Source organism: Alligator mississippiensis, chromosome 1 (assembly GCF_030867095.1).
Source record: "Alligator mississippiensis isolate rAllMis1 chromosome 1, rAllMis1, whole genome shotgun sequence".
Lineage (NCBI taxonomy): Eukaryota > Metazoa > Chordata > Crocodylia > Alligatoridae > Alligator > Alligator mississippiensis.
This window is the reverse complement of record NC_081824.1, coordinates 307,958,955-307,983,677: the sequence shown is the minus strand read 5'-3', so window position 1 is coordinate 307,983,677 and position 24,723 is coordinate 307,958,955. Positions and strand designations below refer to the sequence as shown.

At 43.3% G+C, this 24,723-nt stretch overlaps 1 long non-coding RNA gene across 1 annotated transcript; it reads right to left on the bottom strand.

Moving 5' to 3' along the window:
• Positions 1 to 927: 927 nt before the first annotated feature.
• Positions 928 to 23,884, bottom strand: LOC132250158 (uncharacterized). Its single transcript, XR_009461771.1, has 3 exons — positions 23,702 to 23,884; positions 6,223 to 6,304; positions 928 to 1,955 (listed from the first exon to the last, which is right to left on the bottom strand). It is a non-coding gene; the product is annotated as an uncharacterized LOC132250158 (long non-coding RNA).
• Between the last annotated feature and the right edge of the window lie 839 nt (positions 23,885 to 24,723).

The window sequence follows — 24,723 nt, the reverse complement described above, 5'->3', positions numbered from 1 at the left end:
AAAATGGAATACTGACAAGAAAAGAAAACCTTGCACTACTAAGTAGGCAGGCCAATAGTAAAAGTTTAAAAGTTTAAGGTAATGAGGAAAAAAGTAGCAGAAAGATAACATTATTTAATTAAGGAAACTTGATAAAATTAAAATCAATCCAATTTGAAAAGATCATGGAAAAGCTGAGGAAATAAAGCCTGGGACTGAATCCAAAGTTATAAAAATAAGGGAGTTATCTTCCTCCACAACATTCAAGAGACAGCAGCAAACACAAAAGTACAGAAACTACTCATGTTCAAAGCAGATTGCAACAACAGAAGCCAATGACTATGGGAGAGTATTCATTTATAGAAACCTATGGTTGGGTTAACTGGAACCAAAGATCTGAAAAATTACAAATAGTTTTCAAATTCAATAAGCCACAAGAATAAATACTAACATTAGCCCTGGGTAATGCTGCATACAATAGTATTCATTGAGACAATATTATATGCTGACAGAGTAAAAATGGATTAAACCTAAATGAAATAAACTTTAGATACCCATTTTATAGGTGGGCATAATAGCTGGGACCAAATTTAGTAGTTGGTGGTAGGGATAAAAGGAGGAAATTGAAGCTTTTAATAAACACAGTTCAAAGCCATGCTGAACATTACAAATAAAGGGCTTTGGCAGGCACACGCTCTCAGTGCTGCCACTGGTGTGCCTTGCCCACTTAGGCATCACCCCAAGGCCTACTGACCTACCAGGACTTGATGTTATTTGAGATTAGTTGGAGGTGCTGCTCAGTGCTTTCCTCTGGCTCAGGCAGCTCAGCCAGTAGGTCTTCTGTGAGGCTCCACCACCCCTACACCTCACCCTTTCCACTCAGGTGGCCCACTCTGGTTTTGGTGATGTCTGTGACAGGCCACTTGCAGCACTCACTTTCTTGGCAGGTTTGCCTGCTTGGTCCCCTGTGGGAGCATGGTGAGGACATCTTGGCTGATGAATGCACACCTTAACAATAATGATACTCACAGAATACAGGCAAGCAGGGCACTGATGCTATCCACACCCAATGCTTTACTTCAGTGTTCTGCGTTCGGTGAGATGTGCTTCACCTGGCCCCTGCTGGCTACCCTTTTGTAGGTATTTCCCAGGCAAGCTGGGGTTCTAGGCCTGCTGGTACTTGGCCACGTACCTTAGTATTTTGGGCAATGTCCCCTCATGCTCCCTAGGATCCTCCATGACCACTGCTGCCCTTGCAATGGATTTTGGGTCTGTATCTGCTCAAAAATTTGGCTACCAGGGCACCACATGTGTTTTCCCCTACAGGTGATCAGTTGCCCATGGTGTGTTCTCTTCTGGTGGGGCCTCCCACCCCTGAAAGGATTCCCTTTTGTGGTACCACAGGTAAATGTGTTGCCTACCTCCACAGGAAGTTTCCTGTGGCAACTGGGGGTCCTGAAGCCTGGCCTGGAGACTAACTACCATAGGGGTGTGCTAGTCCTGCTCCAGCTGCAGGGAGGTTTTTAGGTTGCACTTGCAATGAGCCCTCTTTTTCCCTCCCCCATGCTACCACTGAGGCCTCACCACACTCCCACAGGGGACCAAGCAGGAAAGCCTGCCAGGAGAATGAGTGGTGCCAGTGGCCCATCACAGACATTACCAAGACCAGAGTGGACCACCTGAGTGGAAAGGGGTGAGGTATAGGGTTGGGTTTTTTTTTGCTCTGACCCAAAAGCATCACTAGAGTGGAATCCAGATGGAAGAATTTGTCTTAAGGAGTCTGAGATCTTTGTCACATGTCTGAATTACCTCATGATTTCAGTATGCTTGCAGTGCAGTCCTTGAAAAGATTTCTGTATAGAAACCAAAAAATCATCTTCAATGCAGTTAAATACAACCAAGAGGTATTTTCTTTTAAAGCAAGACTTCTTTAGAGACAGCTCCGGCAAGAAGTTCTTCAGAAGTAAAGACATGATCTGAAAAATTACAAATTTCTTCAGTAGGATTAAACCTGTTTTTCAGAACACTGGTAACTCCCTCTGAAGTTGGAGTCAGTTGCTACACCTATACAGAATCTCAGAAAACCAAGCCATTCAAATTTAGAATAGATGAAGTATCTGCCTTTAGTTAGTTGAATCACTTTGAAAGTAAGATTGAATTCAAAGTTGATTCTTTTAAATTTTCTCTTGAAGTTTTGTAGCTTTGTGACTTATTCCTTTCTGTATACAGAGAATTAATGAATAAATCAAAAAAAGATGTAAGATTAAACTGAAGCCATAAAACAGGAGGGCATGAATTTCATTTTTTTTTATCAGAACTGTTCTTATTAGAACCGGTATCACACTTTTGCCACACACAGATTTCATAAGGGAAGATTTTTATTTCAGGGTTTAAGAGTGCAGGATTTTGACTCCAGTCTCTATTGACTACATAGTTTGGGAAGCTCATATTTGTTATTTAGTATAATTGTATTTAGTAAATGTATTTAATGCATGCATATATTCAGTAGATTAGTTCTTGATCTGCCTTGTTAAGATGGTTGGATATGACTAGCTAGGGCAGTGGTTCCCAACATTTTTTATACCAGAGCCCAGCAGCATGGGACTGGGCATGCAGAGCTGGCTACCTCCCTCCCAATTGCTCAGCTTTAACCCCAGAAGCCTCTCTTCCAAGTGGACAGATGGGGGTCTGAGCAGGGGACTTGTACCACAACCTGGCAGCCAACCCACCTCAGCCCAGTACTGGGCCACAGCCTGGTGTTTGGGAACCTCTGAGCTAGGGCATAGGGCTAAAACCTTGATCGTTAAAAAAAGGAATTATTTTCTCAGAAACCTAGGCATTACTTGAGACAAAGCATCAGCCTGTTAGTCTATTATAAATTGGATTTTTTTAAAGCTATTAGCTAACTCATTGTAGAATACTAAAGGGCCTGAATCTATTCAGCCTCCACAAGAGAAGACTGAGAGGGGATCTGGTGGCCATCTATAAACTCACCAGGGGGGACCAGCGGAAAATAGGTGAGGCTCTGTTCCCCCGGGCACCACCTGGGATAACAAGGAATAACAGCCACAAGTTGATTGACAGCAGGTTTAGGCTGGATATCAGGAGGCATTACTTTACGGTTAGGGCTGCCAGGCTCTGGAATGGGATCCCCAGGGACGTGGTGCTCTCCCCTACCTTGGGGGTCTTCAAGAGGAGGTTGGATAGATATCTGGCTGGGGTATTATGATCCCAACACTTGTTCCTGTCCAGGACAGGGGGTCAGACTTGATGATCTGTTCAGGTCCCTTCCGACCCTAGAAATTATGAAACAATATAAATTAAGGGAAATTTTCCTCTTCCTGGCCTTATTTTGATGTGGAATGTATGCATTTTGGTGGTAGAAAACTACTCCACCTTCATCTGTCTTGTACAGCTTGCACATCCGTAGTGCTATATAAATATTGACAACACTTTCGTCCTTTCTCCCTTTAGTCAGTCCTGCTGTGCTGCAGCACCAAACATATGTTTCATTTGTAGTCTGGTAAAGATTAATGGCTATACCTGAATGATACACCACTAATATGGCAACATGTATCCAGCTGCAGGACCTGTCAAAGGCTTCTGTTAAACAGTGCATGTCTGAGTCAAATTTGTCATAATTACATTCATAGGCAATGGGATTTAACATACTGTATCAACCTTGATGTAGCTCAGGATAAATATATTAGAAGATTTAGGATTGTGTATACATTGCAAAATCGTTTGCAGCCAAATGCAAATTCATAGATGCTATGGTCTTAAGGGACCTGAACAGTTCATTGAGTCCAACCCCCTGCCCTAGGCAGGAAAGAGTCCTGGGGTCAGAAGGCTTCTCTTAAAGACCCCCAAGGTAGGGGACAGCACCACCTCCCTTGGAAGCCATTCCAAATTTTGGCCGCCCTTACTGTGAAGAAGTTTTTCCTGATATCTAGCTTAAATCTGCTCTCTGTCAGTTTGTGACCATTGTTCCTTGTTACCCCAAGAGGTGACCCAGTGAACAGAACATCTCCAATCTCTTGCTGTGTCCTCATAATGTATTTGTAGGTGGCCACAAGATCACCTCTCAGCCTTCTCTTGCAGAGGCTGAAGAGGTCCACGTCCCTCAGTCTCTCCTCATATGGCTTGTCCTGTAACCCCCTAACCATACGAGTGGCCCTTCTCTGGACCTTCTCGAGTCTATCAACATCCTTCTTGAAGTACAGTGCCCAAAACTGGATGCTGTACTCCAACTGCAGTCTGACCAATGCTGCATAGAGGGGAAGTATCACCTCCTTAGATCTATCTGTCATGCATCTGCTGATGCATGATAAAGTGCAGTTAGCTTTGCTGATGATTTCATCACACTGATGACTCGTGTTCATCTTGGAGTCCACTATGACTCCAAGATCCTTTTCCACTTCTGTGCTGCTGAGGGAGTCACTTTCCAGCCAGGAGGTAAGCTGTATATTTCTGTGCCCTAGGTGCAGCACTCTGCACTTCTTCTTGTTGTACTGCATCCTATTGTGTACTGCCCACTTTTCTAACCTTTCCAGGTCTGCCTGAAATTGTTCCCTATGCTCTGGAGTGTGCACTTCACCCCACAATTCAGTATCATCCACAAACTTGGACAGAGTACACTTCATGCCCACATCCAAGTCACTGATGAAATTATATTGCTTTGTTTATTAATTTGGAAGTCCTACAGCAAATAAACCTCAAATACCATTGGAACTCTTCTACACAAGATTTATGAAAGTGAAAGTGAGAGGGCTTATTTATTTGAATCTCAATGGCCTTGTAAGTAGAAGTTCCACTGAGTCACTCTTGCATCAGTAACGGTGAATGTAAAGCAGATACTTTAGGAGACCATTTATGGGACAGTGAAAAGTACTACCCTGCCACCAAAAACCCTACTTGCAAACATGTTTGGCACACAAACAAGTTGTACCCACAGTGACAGTACACCTAATATCAAGGGGTGCATCCATACCTATCCTTTATTGAGGAGTTGATTAATTGGCTCCACAGCAAAGCATCACCATCTACATGGGCATAATAAATTAAATAATTCCACTGTAAGATAGTAATGTCAGAGATAGTACTATCTTACAGCGGAGTTAGAAATGCATGTGTAGATGGTGACAGGGGCTGACTGGGGCACAAGGGTGCTAAAGTGTGGGGGCTGCATGCCAGTTAACCCTACACTTCAGCAACCTCATGCCCCAGCCAGCTCCTCCACCGCCTGACACCGACACTGAGAACCTGGGGCTGATCCCCCATATTCCTGCCAGGCTGGGGCTGCTCTGCCCCGTTTCAAACTGCTGTGGTCCCGGGTGCATGTATAGACTACATTATCACATCATCTTAATGGCATGTGTAGATGCACCCAATGGGCGCATCCAGATGAGTGTGCATATGCCTCTTGCCCTGCCTCAAACCCCTTTTAGGCGGGGCAAGAGGCACGTGCGGGAATGAAAAAATGATCAGTATGGGGAGAAAAATGGATATCCAGGGGTCTAAAAATTCTGAAAGTAAAAAAAGCAGAGCAGGGCACTGCCAGAGCATCTCCATGGTTGGCCAGGCCACATGTTCAGGACCAGGGCTTCAGTGCTGGTGAGTAAGGAGTCATGGAGGCTGGAGGAGGGGGGAGGGGACTGTAGGGGGGACCCCTGCTGGCCCCGCCCACTCCCCCAGTCCCCCAAGCTCCTGCCCTGGCTGATCCCTCCCCCCACCAGCCCCCCCAAGGCCCCCGAATCCTGCCACAAATGGCCCTTCCCCCCGCCATCCCCCTGAAGCTCCCAACCCCTGCCCTGGCCGGCCCCATCCCCTCCATCCCCCCAAGCCCCCCTGATCTCTGCCCCCCCACCCCAAAGTTTTAAAAAACAAACAACCCCCCCAGCATTTACCGTCTGGCTGCCTGGCCCCCTGCCCACACAGTGCAGGGAAGAGTGACAGCCCCGGTGGCCCCAGCCTGGGCCCTGCTGCCCCCTGCTGCCCTGTGCTGCTTGGGGGGCTCTTCCAGAAGGTCCTGGAGCCCCACCACCCCTTCTAAGGTAAGCAGAGGGTTTTTTTCCCCAATTTTTTCTAGGTTATTTCTGTTGTTTTTTTTTAAGTGATGGTGCCTGGGGTTGTGTGGGTAGCCATGGGGGCCTGGGGATGCAAGCTTGGGGGTGAGGCTGGGTGGTGCAGCCATTGGGGGGCCTGGTTGAGTGAGGGTGTAAGGAGTGACCTAGAAAACATTACCTGAAAACGAAGCAGAAGAGAATGTTATGTGACGAATGCCCATCTGCACTGATAAGGAGGAGACAGTCTTAGATAAAGGGGGCTTGAAAACAAAAAGAAAAAACAAGGAACTAAGTTAAAAGGGCTCATTAAAATACTAAAAATCACACCCCTAGGTGGGGAAAAAGTATGCTAATAAAACATACATGTATGTAAATGAGATACATGGCTAAAACACAGGTATAGACACATGCTCAATAAAGAACTTCTTGCGTCACTCACTTATAGCCGATCAGCAAACAAACATGTTTATGAAGGCTCAAAACCTCCTGTATAAAAGATGCTTAGATATAGTGATCTGGTGTGCTTGTTACATAAAATTATTCTGCTCGCACCTTTTATTGCTAGCAATAAACCTTCTTTGTACTTTCACCCCTGGTATCTTTATTGGCCTTTACATACCGGACACGATCCCAGACTTGAGCTGGGGCTCAATAGGGGGAGGGGCTGGGTGCAGCAGCAGCAGCTGGTGGGGGATGGGGCCACGGGGGGCAGCAATCGGGGGGGCTAGGGTGGGGTATGTGGGACTTTCAGGGGGTGTAGTAGCCCCTGCGGGGGCCATTTGGTTCCTGTTGGGGGGCCATACCCCTTTTGTGGGGACCATAGCCATGTTGGGGGACTGTACCGCTTCTGTGGGGGCCAACTCCCCTGTTGGGGGGCTGAATCCCCTGTTGGGGGAACTGTACCCCTTGTGTGGGGATCAAACCCCCTGTTGGGGGCCATATCCCTTGTGTGGGAACTAAATCCCCTGTTGGAGGGCCATAAGCTCTGTGTGGGGGCCATCATCCCTGTGGGAGGGCAGCAAAATATATATTCATGAAACATGTATTTAGAGTTCACTTTGTTCTTATGATAAGAGACATGCTTTAACCCTGCAGATATATAAATAAAACACTGTCCAACTGATCGCTGTCTCTGTCTCACTCTCTCTCTCTCTTTATAGTGGTCTTTTGTTTTACTTATGGAGGAACATGGATTTTGAGGTATTTTACAGAGTGACTTTGGGATTTATTTTATCAGGGATTTTTCAGTTTTCCAATAGGGAACACCAGAATTCCTGCTAGGGAGGCCAGTGGCAGTACCTTGCCTGCTCAGAGCTGCCACCTTGGACTTATCTGGCTGTGTCTGACCTCCTGGCCAAATGGAGCCAGGAGGACATGCTTTGACAGTTCAAAGTAGGCCACCACATCCGGAACATCTTCCAGGATATAGCTGCTCAGATGGACCGGCAGGGGGCACACATGGCAGTAGTGCCACACAGAGGCCAACCCTGCAACCACAGCCCACTAGTAGCTAGCCTAGAGGGGCAGATGCCTCTACTGGCTCTGCAGTCCCCATCCGGGTCTGGCAGGTGCACAGCAGGCCACAGCCAGGCAGCAGCCCCCACTGACAGACTGCTGCAGTGGGTAAAAGGTGCAGGGAACTCTCACAGCTGCTTCAGCAGTCCAGCTGGCACAAGGGGTAGTGTCCCCAGGTACCAATTGGCTGGGCCCCAGAAGCTCCTGACAGCTAGTAGCCCTGAGCTACTTGCCAGGGTAGGTTTTTATACTGCTGATGACAGCACAGGTGCTGGCCCGGGGCTCTGCTCCCCCTGGCTGCAGATCCAGGAGGAGCCAGGCAGAGTTATTTTGCCCCAAGTGGCACAATTTGCTCCACAACAAAGTGCATGTCCGAGCACGTGCACTGAGGCAAAAAGCCCCGGCTCAAATTTGCACCACTTCTATTTGAGCTGCTGCAAGCACTTGTGCTTACATGTGTGGATGCGCCCAATGGATGCACATGCATGTGTTGCTCACATTGCTAATTTGCAGCATGTGGGCAGTGGGGACTGACACTGGGAGAGCCCACTGTTAAAAAAAAAGAAAAAAGAAACCATGCTAGAAAAAAGTGGGATGGCACAGGTTGTGGCAATGTGCACTGCCTGAAACGAGAGCCTGGCTGGCAGCCAGAGCATGGCTCTGGCTGGCCAGGCTCCTGTTTTCCCCTGAGCATTCCCCAGGGGAAATGCATGTGCATGCTCATCTGGATGCACCCAAGGAGTCCTAACATTGTTATATACATTCAAGTTCTGCCTTTCAATCAACTATTATTACAAAGGTTATTGCTAGTTTTAGATTTGACCTTAAATGTCACTGCACAGATATATGCCATTAGTTTCTTGTTTGTTTTCTGTCTTACTATAAACATGTGGGTTCAGAAATGCTTAACTACAAAACTAAAAGTAGAAAAATTAAACATTTTCATTTTAAGTTCCTTCTACATATTTCAGAGTGAACATTTTTCCCATGTTTAGAATCCAAGAAATTCAAAGAAGAATAAAAACATTTCCCTGAAAGGTAATATTTGGTGAATAAGGCCTCAGTTGTCTCATTGGTGTGAAGTATTTTAGTATCAATACTTGTTAAGATGTATACATCAGTCAAACTACAGAAGTCATCAGTAAGCCTATTAATCCATCTCCCCAAGGTTTATTATAACATTCTAAATCTTTGAGCAGTTTCACACAGCTGGTATTTAATTAAACACAACCTACCCGGGAAGTGTTTGTTTCTTTCCTCCCAAATGTCAAATATCTTCTGCAACATTTCTTTTGCCTGGGGCCCAGGCTGGGCAACACTGAGTTCTGCATTAGTGGCAGGTTTTTTTTTTCTTTTCTTTTTTTTTTTTAATTTGTGCTCTTACAATCATTCAGAGCTAGAAGTGGGAGCTTTATTTACTAGAAAAAGGTAATTCCTTTTTTTTCCGAATAGATGTATAATTCATGCTTTTAAATTCTGGGAAGTTTCTAGATACCACACCTTAAAAATAACATTTTTAGGTGTTGAAAACTAGATTTACTAATTTTTAGCATTTTTAGTTAATAATATTTTTGAACTGCAAAACTTCAATTATGGTCAACAGAAGAAACCAAGTCCTAATGACTTCACAAGCATGGGTGTACGTACACACACACACACACACACAGGAATCACCTTATCTATCACCAAAATGCAGGTCTATTTAGCACCATCTTAGGTAGCATGTCTTTTTATGTGTGCTCTTTCAGCTCAATTCATTTTCAGACTCATGTCTGTTCTTTCAATTTCAGTGTTAAATTATGTAACAATGTACTTAAGTATACATTTTCAAGTCTGAGATGCCTGAGTACTATTCAGGATTATAAGAAAATATTGTCCCTGAAAAAGGACTGCTGTTTTTTGTTTTTGTTTTTGCCAAATATCGGAAATGACCTGTGCAGTTCTTTCCTTAGCTGATCAAAAAGATAGCCAAAGTCTTGTGGTATAATTGCAGCACAAACAAAATGTACTCTACTTCTGCCCTCTGTGAAGAAAAGGGAATACAAACACTACAGAATATCCAAAGGACTCTCATTACCTAAAGGGATTTCCCTGGGAACAGAAATGGAATAATACTCTACTATCCTGCTTAGTAGTTTACCATAATCTTGGATTGCAGGGTAAAATGGAGTTTAAAGTAAGCATGCTACAGAATGGAGAAGTTTAGACAGCCATGCAAGGCTTTTATAACCTACAGAAGGCCCAGACAATGCTCTAGGTTCACTGGGGCTTAGACAGGTCTGTGGCCAAGCTCAATCCTCAGCAGAGACAGAAGGACATCTTAATTTTGCCCTTGCCTGTGCAGCCTCTTGCATGAAGCACAACACCAGAATTTTCTAAAAATTAAGAGGGATGGACTGCAAAACCCACTCCCATTGGTTAGCAAGAACACGCATCAACTTCAGTTAAAAGGCTCCTAAGAAAACATTCACTAACATAAAGTTGCAAAGTCATGGGAATATGCAGTGCTTTTATCACTTTGAAAGGATGGTCTGTTTTAAAAATTTAAAAGTGTCCAAAAATAATGGGATTTTTTCACAGCCACATTTATTTTCTGTTCTTTCAGTAAATCAATGTTCTCACATTGGAACTTTTGCCATTTGTTTGAATTCCAATGTTGTTGTGCAAAAGTACTGTTCTTTATCTGAACACTAGAAAAAGCTTTTAAACTCTCAACCTGACTTGGATAGCATAAGTATTATTACTTACTGTTCTGAAATCTACTTCAAACATTCCCATTTTCTCCTAAATTTTACAATCCTGCCTTTATTTTCTTCTCCATTAAACCAGCGTGCAATGCTCGTTTTCAAGTTAGCTATGTTTGAGGTAAGTTAAAGCAGCCAAGATTTCCATGACTGGGAGCCAGATGTTTGTAGAAAATCTGTTAGACTTATCTGCAACTTTTAATACCAGTTAAGGAGCTTGTCACACTGCTAAATTACTGACCTGGTAGCAATATGCCACATTGCTCTGCACTGTGCAAAGCTTTGGGTGGTGATTCAATGCAGAGGAGATTTGGCCTGATTCAGTGGCTGAATCACCAAATCTGAATCGAATCAGGGGACCAATTAACAGGTCCAAATTGATTCAAAGCTCTCTGAATCTTCGATGATTCAGACAGTTCCCAGTGGCTGCAGCAGGGAGCTGCAGTCAGACTCCGAGCCGGTAAGTAGGGGGCGGCAGCGTGGGGGCTGGGGGAGGGGACCATGGGGGGACCCCTGCCAGCCTGCATCCCTGTCCACTCCCACAGCCCCGCCATGGCTCCCCACCTGCCCAATGGATGCCCCACCTGCCCTTTAAAGAAAAGCTCCGGTTCTCACAATATGCTGCTGGGTGGGGGGTGATCTTTGCTGCCCCCCACTTCCCTATGCTGCATGGGGGGGCTCTGCATGAGACCCCAAAGCCCCCCCCCTCCCCTAGCCCCCCCCAAAGGTTCCCCGCCTGGGCCAGCTCCAGCCCTTTAAAAAAAAAACTGAGAAAAGCCCCAGGACTCACCAGCTTCTGCAGTGGCCTCAGGGCTTTGGGGGCTCATGGAAGAGCCCCCAACATGGCATGGGGCAGCGGGGGCAGCAGGGATCATTCCCCACCAGCAGGAATGGTGAGTACGAGGTTTTTCCTGTTTTTTCTTAAAGGGATGGAGCTGGGGCAGGCAGGGCAGCCATGGGGGAGGCTGGGGGAGCAGTGGGGGGCTTGGGAGGCTCATGCAGAGTCCCCCATGCAGTGTCTGGCAATGGGGGGCAGCAGGGATTGCCCCCCAGCCCAGCAGCACCTGGTGAGTCGGAGCTTTTTTTTTCCCAAGTGCCAGGAGCTGGGACAGCCATTGCTGGGCTGGTGAGGGGGGATGGGCCTGGCTGATTTGGAGATTTGGACAAATTGATTCAGGGCAGTGATTTGAATCACCAAATCGAATCACTGTCTCCCGAATTGGCCAAATCCAAAGTGAATATTAGCCGCTTCGCACAGACCTACTCTGCATGGGGTACTCCAGAACTGGGAAGTAGTATACCGGCATTCACATAGTGCTGAGGAAGGGCTAGTTACTTCATTTCTTGATGTTACACAAATGAAACTACACTGCTTCCAGGTCAAAGCATAGTTGGATGTTTGAGCCCCTGTTGTTTTGTATCATAAATTTGTGGGGCAGACATGGTCCTAATATGCTTGGGAAAGGGTCAGGACAAGGAGAATAACTAGCTCCACCAATCTACAGCTGGCTAGAACGTACCAAACACATCATCTGTCACAATTATGAAGCTCTCAAAGTTTATTCTCTGAGAATCTGTAAAATTCTTAAGCAAAAAATTCCTTGTCCTATTGATTTTTCAGAAAGTCTGAATGCAGGTTGTGATTAAGTACATCATAAAAAAAGTTACTGTTTTCCTACTGGATGGCTTATGCAATTTGTTATGGCTAGAGAAAGAAGTTACACATAAACTGGTTTAAGTGATCAGAAACTGGTTTAAACCTGTAACAGAACAGAAGCTTAGTGCATATAAACCAGTTTCAAAATGGCTGAAACCAGTTTAAGATAAACCTAGTTGAATGTAGTATCAGACTTAACCAATTTGGGTCAAATCAGTTTATTTAATTTCTGTCCCACATCCCATCCTGATTTAATTTAAATCACTCCTCCAGCATCCCAGCATGCTCTGCAGCACTGGGCTGTGCTCTCTGCTCCAGAGATCGGGGCTGGCTCTGCCCCTTTACTCTCTAGCCAGAGCAGGGTCGGGAGCATGGCCAGACACTGGCCTGCCATGGCCCCCTGCCATGGCCCTGCATGGGACAGGAGGCAGCGGGGCTCGGGGGTTTGCTATGGGGACAAAGACAACTTTTGTGTGGCCGTAGCTCCCTAACCCCTCTAGCACCACTGCCACTGCTGCTTGCCCTCTGCAGGCTGTGGCATCTCTGCCCACCTGGCTCCCACCTGCAACACAGCCCCCCCAGCCAGGAAGAGGCTTGCATTTCCTGGGACACCATGACAGAGGTTGCTGCTCTTGTTAGTGTCCTTCCCACCTTGCTCCTCCAGTTGCAAGGGCAGGGGCATGGCTAGATTCCAGTCAGGCTGGCATGGCTCCCTGAGGTAAAGTGGGCAGGGAGTATCTGCCTGGCTGGGTGTAAGTGGCAGAGGCAGACGCCCGGGTTGGCAGGTCCCAGCTGTGGTCCCCCGCTGGGGGAGGGGATGGAGAGGGCTCATTCTAACACCCCCCCAGCTTCTAGCCTAAGCCACTGCAGGCATATGGCTGCATTTCTGGAATCAAAAGTGAATGTCTATTCACTTGCAAATCAGTTCAACTTATGCAGGTTAGACTAACCTGCAAAGATGGAATAAATCCAGCTTTTTGAATATCTGTCCCTAGCCTATATGAAGCACAAATTTCAAACACCATATTAAAACCAGATGTATCCTAATGGCTAGTTCTATAACTTGACATTCATGCCTTTGAGTGGGATTTCAGGTGATATTCACACAAATTTTAAATTTTTCATGGGGCTTTTCACAGAAAAAAAATGGTCATTATCTTGTTCACCAGAAGCAACATGCAACCTGAATTTATATAAACATCTGAATAAATGTTTGCAAAAATATTTTTGGGATTACTCAGCCTGCTCTACAAAGTACCAAGTTTAGCTCTTGACTGCAGTAAGAGATGCAGACACTGGTTAGCTAGGTGTTTTTTGGTTGTTGGTTGGGTTTCCTTTTAAAGTTAGATTGTAGTTCTTGTTAGTTGTTAGATGTTCAAAAATAGCTAGCTTTTTTGGATATGTCAATTTTTATGTTTGTCCTGCAATACAGTGAAGGGATCAGTTTTTAAAAAAATCATGGAGTACTCTCCTGCTGAATATCAGGGTGGCTCTATTATTCAAGTTGAGTATCTAAAATTACGGTATATCTACACTGCATCCTTGGTATGACCAAGGAGGGTTGCCCTCAAACATGGTCTGCCCACCAGTTCCCACTTACCTACACCAAACTCACAATGCAACACTGAACTACTTTGGGAGCTTCTCCAGCCATTGGCAAGCACACATGGCTTCCCCAATGCATTTCTGGGATTGGTGTATGCAAGTAGAAACAGGTAAATGGAGTATGTTCTACCAGGACATGCTAAATTGCAATCTGGATATACCCTTAATCATGGTGGAAACATCTAATTTACAGTTAATGACTTTTAAATAGAAGGTCATAGAAATGACTGTTTTCTGTCTTTTACAAAAGTAAAATCAGGAATAGTGGTGTGAAGTTAAAAAGTGGGGTGATCTGAGTTTTATGTAAGAAAACATTTCTTAGTAAAAAGAGCAATTAGAAAATAGAAAGAACAAAAAAAGCTCTGTTTACTGAAGAAGCTGAGTCACCTTCATTAGCAATGTTCAAAATAAGATAAATTCCTTGTTGGCCTGGTGAATAAGAAGATTGTGCTCCACACAGGCAGTTGGGCTGCATGATCTGAGTTTTTTTCCAACCCAGTAATCAAAGATTTTTCTAGTAATACAAAGCAAGACAGAACAGGGAACACTCTTAATTACTGTTTGACTGGAATCTACTGCAATTGCAAGAGATACAAACTAAAAGAAACTCAGGAATTCTTATTTCACTTGTACACAAACCCAATTCACTAACTTGACTTAGGGTTGCACAGTCAAAGGAATATGAACTGCTTTTACCTTTTGAAAGGATGGTCTGTTTTAACTAACTGTTTTAACTGAGGGACTTGGGCCTCTTCAGCCTACGGAAGAGAAGGCTGAGAAGGGACTTGGCAGTGGCTTACCACTACATCAGGGGAGTATATCAAGAATTTGGTGAACAGCTGTTCACCAGAGCACCCCTGGGGAAGAGCAGGAGCAATGGATACCAACTCCTGGAAGGCTGCTTCAGGCTCAATTCCAGGAAAAACTCCTGCACATTCAGGGTGTCCAGGCTGTGGAATAAACTCCCTCCAGTGGTGGTGCAGTCATCTACCCTGGAAATCTTCAAAAGGAGAAGGGACAGTCACTTCACTGGGGTCACTTGACCCCAGTTGTCTTTTCTTGCCTAGTGCAGGGGTACTAGACCCAATTATCTATGAGGTCCCTTCCAGCCCCTTCCAGTCTATGAATCTATGAACTATAGATATAAATATACCAGTAACTTGGTGTGAGAGAGTGTGAACATATGTACACATACATGCTCACTGTTTTCACCCTTCTTCCTAGCATAAATTTAGTAGGTAGTGAGGGTCCCTATTAATAAGAGTCCTTACTTTACCAAAATATATTGTGCTAGCAAAACTACTATGGTATGTACTATACTAACTTTTTTTTAAATAAATTAAAACCTGAGTATGGCACACTCAGTAAATGATCCTATGTCAGCTTAAGTTCCTCCAACAGTAATTGAAGACTGTATCAAAGGTAAAGGACATAAATTATATGAATAGTAATCCTTATTCTGCAGAGATGAATTTGCTGTAATATTATTAGTATGTTGATACAGTGGGGTAATATTTCCAAGGGGCTAAAAGCCTCAGTTTTTGCTTTTCTCAGAATCGGCTTCTGTCCATAAATTGTACAGCATCATTTTATGCTTACAAGAATGAATTGCATGGGCAAATCTGAACACTTGTACCTCTAACTACCTGATAAATAACATTTCAGAATCTCAGTCACAGTTCAACTGCATGTTGTGCCTGGAAAATTGGTGGTTTCTCTTGAAGATTTGGCTGTGCATTCATGTGTGTAGTAAATACAGATATACCAGTTATTCATACAATTGTGACATTTCCCCCAGTCATTTGTAGTTTAGCAATCATGTTTAAAACAAATATTTGAGCAATATATTTTTTGTGAGGCCATATCTTTGCATAATGTCTATTTGCTTTCTTTAGTGTATTACAGCAGTCTGGTTACAATATTTTATTTTACATTAGTCTAAATTATTGAGGCTCTACTGTGCTTTATATAAATATGGTTAAATCTTGTGGTAGAAAAGGCATACAACTTTATTAATATACCTGCATGAACATTGGTAACTGGAGGAAGATGAACTATTGCTTTTGTACACAGAGAATAATAGTCAGGGACAGCATTTACTGATTCACTGAAATTAAGACTATATATATATTGTAAATGAAAAGATTTGTCTGATAAAACTCCAAAAGAATTCAGAGATGTTTGCTTAGTCTTGATTTTTACTTGTGAGCTTTGCTTAGCCTTTTTTTCCCCCTGCCAATATAAATTAAGTGTGGCATAACCATGTCCTCTACTGCATGCCTTTACTGTAGGCCTGAATCTGAAAACTCAGAAAAAACTAATTCCTTTTCCTGTCCCATTTTCTATCAGCATAATACAATGCATAGAAACATTTTAGGATGTCCATCTTTCTCATTTCTTTGTAATAGGGCTGAATAGCCAAGCTGGCCACAAGGCAGAAGCTCAGGGGGAAAACTAGAGAAGGAATCAGCCATCTCAGACTGGGGAATTATTTCATGCAAGCTGTTCCACCCCAATAACTGAAGTAGGATCTGCATCCCACGAAGCCCACCATCAGGACGGAAGATAAAAGAATCCTTGCAATGGATTCCAGCCCTCCTTTCCCACACTCGCTGCACATTCATCTGCTCCATGCACACTCTAAGCACACTGGTTGCATAGCTGCAGGCCCAGCAGACCCAGCTGCTGGATACTAGCCTAAAACGAAGTTTCTCTGAACCCTTTTCCCAAGTATCTGAGGATTAGCTTGCCTCCATAGGCTAGCAGAATTGTCAACAGAAAATTTCAGACATTTTGGGTGCATCTACATGTTGCCATACAGTGATGTTGCTATGGTGCCATGCTTTAGTATTTCCTTTTGGAAGTACTAAAGAATGGTACAGTAACCTCCTATACTGCACTGAGCATAATTCGATTTTGCCATTACATCGCCATAATGGTACGCTATACCAGGGGAGCATGCTGCTACAGCGATGTAGCTACCGGTCACGTGTAGACCTACATGATCGCTATGCCATTGTAGACTGTCATACAGTAATTTAGCACATCTCTACGGTGCCATAGGGTAACATGTAGATGTGCCCTTTGTGCAGATAGCATGCTATAGTGAAGTTTTGTTACAGGACATAGCTCTTAATGACTGCCCTAAAACAAATTCAGAATTAAGGTAAGATATTTAACTTCAATATTTGCAAATGTGTGTTCAACCATGCAAACTTAACATCATTTTGCATGAATAGCTATTTACACAGTGCAAAAAGCAAGTTTTGACCTGCACTTAACATGCTGACTTGCAATACAGTGAAACACAAATAGATGTGGCTACTTCTGTTTTCTTTTGACAATGAGGGCAGATGCTGCCAAATGATTTCTCCAGTTGGGGCAGAAGTTCACCTAGGTCAGACTGCTAAAATAGGTCAGAATAAGAGTGCAAATCTTTTTAAACAAAACAAATTAAAAAACAAGTATACCAAATAAAGCACCAATCTAAAAGACAATTTTGGAGTTATAATGAATTTACCTGGCTGTATTTTTAAAGTCAGATGTAATTTAGTTTTTGTTAATCATATTTCAAGGACTTTCCCCCAGATTATTCTGGTTTTGGATGATAAAAATCAAACAAAAAGATCAGTCATATACATATATGAAAGTCTAATCTAATCCTCAGCTTAACATCGTCAGCTCCACAATTAGAACCTAGTTCATACTACCAGATCCTCATCATGCATGTACATACACACAATTACTGTTCCTAAACATTTAAAGATTAGGTATGGATTTGTCTTATACCACCACTTTGGAAGTAACAGTTTTTGAATTACATTCTCTGTGTAACCTGCATCAGGTTAATCAAGTGGGAAAAGAAACCATCTACTATTTGGTGATTAAAATTGCTTTACAGTGATTGATTGTGCTAATCAATCTTCCCAAAGTAAATCGCCACTAAAAGATAGTCGATAATTATAGGATCTTAAAACATAGATCTTACAACATAGCAAGAAAAGGAATAATAACAGTAATAAAAAAAAAAAAAAATCAACTTTTGCAGAAGAGCTTTTATCTCCAATAAACACTACAGAGTTTGCTTTGGATCCAATTTATTGGAATGAAATTTTGGACAATACGCTGAAGTTGTCTTTAACCTAGCCAAATATATTATACATACATACTTCTTATGGTGGTCAGGTTATAGCTGGAGCAATCATTCACTGCAACTAATATATCCAACAAGTAGGTCTTCCTCTTGACGATAGTGTTAGCTCTTATTAATCTGGTCCTTATTCACAATATTCAACAATTAGTTTGTACAAATGAATTTGGTCACATAAATTGTTTGCTGATTATAAATTACCTATGGATTGTAGAAAGCATGAATCCTTCCCTCTGCCATTTGCAAAATTGTGTATAGATAAGAAAGAGCTTCTCAGACTGTTCATGAATTCAGATCCTGTCTGAATAAATACTGATGCCAATACTTCAGATGTTTCTAAAAAGCAAAATATTCTCATTCTAGCCTGTATGTATGCAAATAAGCAAAATCAACACATTTGTAAATACCGGCAAAACAGACAAGTTTTATTTGCAAGTTGTCACAACATCTAAAATAGTTAAGCCCTTAAAAGAAAAGCGAATGGTTCCAGCACAATGAAAGATCCTACACAGAACAGATGAGACAGAAACACTGAGGGTGAAGAATACTCTGAAGAAAAACTCCTCTTATGAAAGGCCCTTATCAAAATTGTGCAAAGCTTTGAGGTCCTACTAAGCTCAATATTTCATCTAACTGACAAAGTGGCACCAAAGACAAGTATTTTCTGGCAAGCTGGAGATGGAAGAAAACTTCTATGCTCCCACACAAAACTTTTGTGAGAGAAATTCAGGCACTTTGAGTGCCTGAATTAGATTACTGTAACTTGCTGCATCTGGTCTGAAGGTGGAAGTAATGCAGAAACTGCAGTTCATGTACAGAGTGGCTATCAGCAGTCTTAATGGGATGGGCTGCTGCTGTGCTCTGATTGCTTCCCTGGATCACAGCCCACTTCTAATGCCAGTTTAAGTCCTTAGCCTTCATCTTCAAGGCCACCAGCGAGTCAGGGATGAACTAGCCCATATGTAGTGATAACCCAGCAAGACATTCTGTGAGGCACAGCAGGTTAAAAAGCCCAGGTCTAAAACACAGGAGCTGGGGGAAAAAATTCTGCTCAGAAGAAGGGATTTAGCTGAGGAATGAATATCCAGGGGAAAAGTCAGGCTAATCTGCAATCCGACTATATTCAGGATGCACTGTGGGAGTCTCTTGGAAAAAGCTCCCTCACCATAATTAAATTAATGGGGGATGGAAAAGAGCAAAAAAGTCTATGCATACCCAACACACAGTCTCCCCAACTAGAAGGAAGAGTCATGAAGCCCGTTAAGAATGTTGCGATGCATATCTAATTAGCCTGCAAAAGCTTAGACGCTATAATTTCGAGTGCTAGAGGGAAGTGTAAAATAGAGACTATTCACAAAGTACTTAGTTCCTGTATTTGCCCATTTCTGCATGTACATTGCTATTAGTTATTAAATCCTTGGTTTTACTGTATATTCTAGGGCCACTACAATGAAGCAGCAAGAATTCAATTTTTTTTTTTTTTTTTATATTGGTTTCCAGGGTCCTGAATACTTCTATGATTAAAATTTAGGTAGCAGTTTTCTGGATGTATAGACCACAATGTACCTTTGCATTTTTCCATTAGTCCAATTTACTAATCTATAACTCATGAAGAAGACAGGAATCTCACATAGCCTTTCCTCAGCTGTACAACAGAGACACCTCTGGCATCTATTTTTTTTTGTGCTAAGTTTATATTCTTCTGTGTGGACGCCATAGGACTATTTGAAGAGAAATTTCAAAAGGCCGCAAGACAAGGTAGATGCTGCAGTTTGGCTGAAAGAATGTATTTTGCCAGGCTTTGACCATAGCATTTTTTTTTTTAATGATTCCTGGTTTGATTCTACTGGTCTGGTTTAAAAAGCCATTAGGACTTTAAAGGAAAGAGGGGGAGAGAGAGAAAGCGAGAGAGCAGGAGACAGTAAGTAGTTCAGTATTTTGGGTTCTTCCATATGAACTTAACACTTGGACTTGTATTTTTGGAGCATAGGTGCATAAGAATGTGATTTTAATAAAGACAGATTCCCTCTCTTTTTTTCACTTTTCCTTTGTGAAGTCAACAAAATAAGGCATTATTGCTTCATTTTTTGGAAAATGCTGGTGACTAAAACCCATGGATTCCACTGAAATTAAAATACATCGCATTTTGTTTCCAAATGTCTCGACTGCTCTCCAGTCCCCCCTACCCCCTCGATCTTGCAAAATAAGCAAGCTTTGAGGTTAGGAGCCATACTCAGTGGTAAGATACATTTTTGGTAGTATTTAATCTTCAACTATCTACTGGTGCAAGAGTCCAGTTACTGCTTTTGGATGATGGCAGTGACATTTTATTGGATGCACCTGTCCTGTATGCGAGTCTCCTTCATTGTTCACTGCATTCTGTCTCAGCTGCACTTGAGAACTGGGACTGAAACAGTGATAGTTTGCCAACAGTTTATTGCCAGCCTAGAGGTCGTATTTCCCCCGCACTTATTTGGTTCCTATTCTCTTCCTTCACCTAGTCTTTGATATTGTCTTAAGAACCTAATTGAGTTTTTCAAAGCCAAGAAAATTTACATTTTTAGAGCTCAGAAGCCATGGTCTCCAAAGACATCTCTCTCACTGTACACTATATTAAGTAGTGCATTTCCACCTGTGACAATCAATTATGTACCCCTGTCAATTATCAAGCTCATCCTGCTGATATTGGCAAACAAATCAAAAAGACCATTAAGTCAGGCATCACTGGATGTATTAAGGTTAAAATTGTTTATGTACAACAGATGGTTGATGTTGACTTGTTATTATTCACCCAACAAAAAAGTACATTGAAAGAATATTAAGGCCATGTCTGATACAAAATAAGAATGACAAAACCATAGTTAAACCTAGACTATCAGTATTTAAGCACAGCATAGCAAGACCACAACTAAAGGGGCAAAGGCATGTTGTAGGTTTTAATACCAAGTATCCTGCATTTCTATTATTTTGAGTTCTCATCTTAAATGATTTTTAAATATCATTTCAAAGAGAGAGAGTTCCTTTTCCCCCTCACTTCGAGGGAGCTGTGTCCTTATGGTTCCGTTAATTAGGGTACCAAACACTTTATAAGAAAAGAAGAGAACGTAGGGCTCTTATATTTAAATATTTTATGAACCTTATAGTGTTAAGAGATCTTCTCTGACTGATGCTTTCCTAATAAAAAGCATTTAATGAAAACACTTGAGCGCAATGTTGTTAGATACTCAGCTTCCATTTATTTTATTTTCTGATTGACTGACCTCTTGTCCCAAAGCTGTTTGTTACATGTAAAAATGTGAGGTGACCCAAAACGCTTTAGCTCTAAGTCTTTATCTGGTGTTGTAGGTCATTGGGATTTTCTCAATATTTTATTTTGTCATTTATATTTTCAAAACTAAGGTACTCTAACTGGAGCTGTAAGGCTGCTGTCCTATGCAGCAGAGAGACAGACTGCAATATACTCATGCCAGAAGGTTACATATTCCCTCCGAAAAAAGAATATTCTTCCCAAGCATCAGAGGCCCACCATAGCTGGAAATCTAAGCAAGCTTCAACTTTATGTGATGCCTGCCATCTTCCCTAACAGTGTGGATTGAATCAGGACTTCCATAGCTAAAAGCATGAGCTGCTCCATAGAGGAGGACAGCGTGTTTCAGCACTAGGGCTCCAGTGCCGGTGAGTAAGGGGTCGGGGGGAAGGGACTGTGGGGGGGACCCTCGATGTCCCCACCCACTCCCCTAGCCCCCCTTCCCCCACCAGCCCCCTGCCAGGACTGGCCCTTCCCCCTACCAGCCCCACCAAGGCCCCCGAGACCTGCCGCAGCCAGCCCCTCCCATTGTCAGCCCCCCCAGGCCCCCCGTCCCCTGCTGGAGCTGGGCCCTCCTTCCACCAGCCCCTGCCAGCCCCCCAATCCCTGCTCTGTCCAACCCCATCCCCCCAAATCCCCCCATCCCTGCTCCCCACCCCATAGTTAAAAATCAAACAAACAAACAAAAACTTAGGCAATTACTGGCTGCCGTCCAGCTGCCTGGGGCCCCAGCCTGAGCCCTCCTGCCCCTGCTCTGTCCTGTGCTGCCCTGGAACACCCCCCCCCCCCCCCCCCCTGCTTCTCAGGTAAGCAGATATTTTTTTTTTACTTTTTTTTTCGGTTCTTTTTCTGGGTCTTTTTTTTAAGTGATGGTGCCTGGGGTTGTGGGGGTAGCCTTGAGGGCCTGGGGGTGCAAGCTGCAGGATCAGGCTGGGTGGGGAAGCCATTGGGGGGTCTGGGGCAGTGGGGGGGGTGGGGCAGCCATTGTGGGGGCTGCAGCAGCTGGTGGGGGATGGGGCCAGGTGGGGCAGCAATCGGGGGGCTGGGGTGGGGCATGTGGGCCTTGCAGAGGGGTGCTAGCCCCTGTGGGAGCCATTTGGCCCTGTTGGGGGGATGTATCCCTTGTGTGGGGGATGAACCCCCTGTTGGGGAGTCATACCCCTTGTAAATGTGCTGAACCCCCTGTTGGGGGTCTGAACCCACTTTTGGGGGTCTGAACCCTTTGTGTGGGGGAGGAAACCCTGTTGGGGGGTATAGCCCTTATGTGGTGGCTGAACCCTCTATTGGGGGGCTGAGGCCCATGTTGAGGGGCTGTAGCCCTTGTGTGGGGGACTAACCCCTTGTGTGGGGCCCATCGTCCTGTGCGAGGCCAGTAAAATATGTATTCATGAATTCATGAAACCTGTACTTAGAATTCACTTTATTATGATGATAAGAGACATGCTTTAACACTGTAGATATATCAATAAAATATTGTCCAACTGATTGCTGTCTCTGTCTCGCTCTCTCTTTCTCTTTATAGTGGTCTTTTGTTTTACTTGTGAAGGAACATGGATTTGAGGGTATTTTAGAGAGTGATTTGGGGATTTTTTTTGGGGGGGGGGCAAATGGGGCCACGAGGACATGCTTTGACAGTTCAAAGTAGGCTACCACACCCGGAACATCTTCCGGGGTAGCAATGCTGCACAAAGGCCAACCCTGCAACCACAACCCACTGGCAGCTGGCCCAGAGGGGCACATGCCTCTACTGGCTCTGCAGTCCCCATCCGGGTCTGGCAGGTGCACAGCAGGTCACAGCCAGGCAGCAGCCCCCACTGCCAGACTGCTGCAGTGGGTAGAGGGGGCAGGGAACTCTCACAGCTGCTTCAGCAGTCCAGCTGGCACAAGGGGTAGTGTCCCCAGGTACCAACTGGCTGGGCCCCAGAAGCTCCTGAGAGCTAGTAGCCCTGAGCTACTTGCCAGGGCAACTTTTTATACTGCTGGGGCCAGGACGGGGCAGCTTTTTATACTGCTGAGGACAGCACAGTTACTGGCCCTGGGCTCTAGCTCTCCCTGGCTAAAGATCCGGGAGGAGCCAGGCAGGGTTATTTTGCCCCTGGCAGCATAATTTGCTCCACAACAAAGTACATGTCTGAATACGTGTGCTGAGGCAAAAAGCCCCAGCTCAAATTTGCACCGCTTCTATTTGAGCTGCTACAAGCGCATGTGCTTGCATGTGTGGATGTGCCCAGTAGGTACAAGGTCAAATGGCCTAAGAATTCACCTATTTAGAGCTAACATTGCTGGAACAAGGCCAAGTTTCAAACTATGCCGTGTATTTTATGCTAACATTTGTATAAATCCAATAGTGTAAAGAAGGGTGTGTGGGTGGCTGTCACTAGCCCCTAGTGCCAGCTTTTGGAGAGGCGGGGTAGAAGGGGAGGCACAAGAGAGCAACCACTGCTGCCAGTAGCCCAGGTATGGCTGCATCCCTTTGTACCCCTCCCACTCATGGCACAGAATTGCACAGTTATGCCTCTTTAAGTCACATATAAAGTATGGGAAGCAACTGATTTAAACCTTAGCTGCATCAACAGGAATACAGATGTTCTATGAAATATACTATAACTGGAACAAAAATGAATATGACTTTAAACAAATAACAAGCTATATTTAAAGATTTAGAAATCTGAATGTTACCTTTGTTTCCTCCATTCTGTTCTTCTAACTTGCTCTGCATCCCTTTGCAGCACCTTCTCTGCTGATTCTAATCACATTTCTTTCATCTAAGTGGAATTAAGATGATTATTAGCCTTTAATGACTACCTAACAATTTTTAATTGTATTTATATTTTTTCATGAAAGGCATCTGTTTGGACAACGATACAATGCTTTCAAAGCTTGAAGAAATAAAATTAGTAGTAAATAGTATCTAGAAAAGTTATGTATATGAGAAACCTTAATATCTGAGCATGAGAAGTTAACAGCTTTTGGAACCAATCTGTGATTTTGCTCATTTTTGCTGTTATTTGTTGTTAAAGGTCATTGAATATCTGAACAACAATATAAGCCTTGTTTCATGAAAAAACTCTAAGTACTAATGCAGCCTAGAATCTTATTTATATTTTTAATGCTAAAGCTTTTAGTTACAGTATTAATAGCACTAAGTATAGAAAGTAATTAACAGGTTCATTAAGTTCACTCAAAAACAGACTTCGTCACAACAAACTATATATTCTTCATCTAAGTCAAAAGGGCCAATATCAGATCATTTAAAGCTAACTTTCCACTTGAAGTGAAGTCATTTTTTGAACTTTAAATATCCTTGGAGAAATTACAAACTAAACAAAAATAACCAACAAACCATCATCTGTACAGCGCCTTAAATGTTGTGTCCTTTGTTGCTGTGGAGTTAAGCAGAAGGACCATAAGTTAGTTAACACCCTTAGTCATTTTGTTTTCATAGATTGATCTGCTGATGCATGGATGAGGATAAAAAAAAAAAAAAAAAGAGATTAATTGTATGATACCCTCCATAATCAACTTCTTGTAAAGAAAATTGATTTAAATTTCATAGATGCTAAAAACACAGGCACTACAATAATTTTCAAGCTCCTTAGAAAAAGATTGTATAAGCAATAGAGAAAGGAAACAAGTGTAAAAAACAATGAAATCAGAGTATTAAAATCTTAGCTTGAGGTCTAGCATGAAACCCACATTTT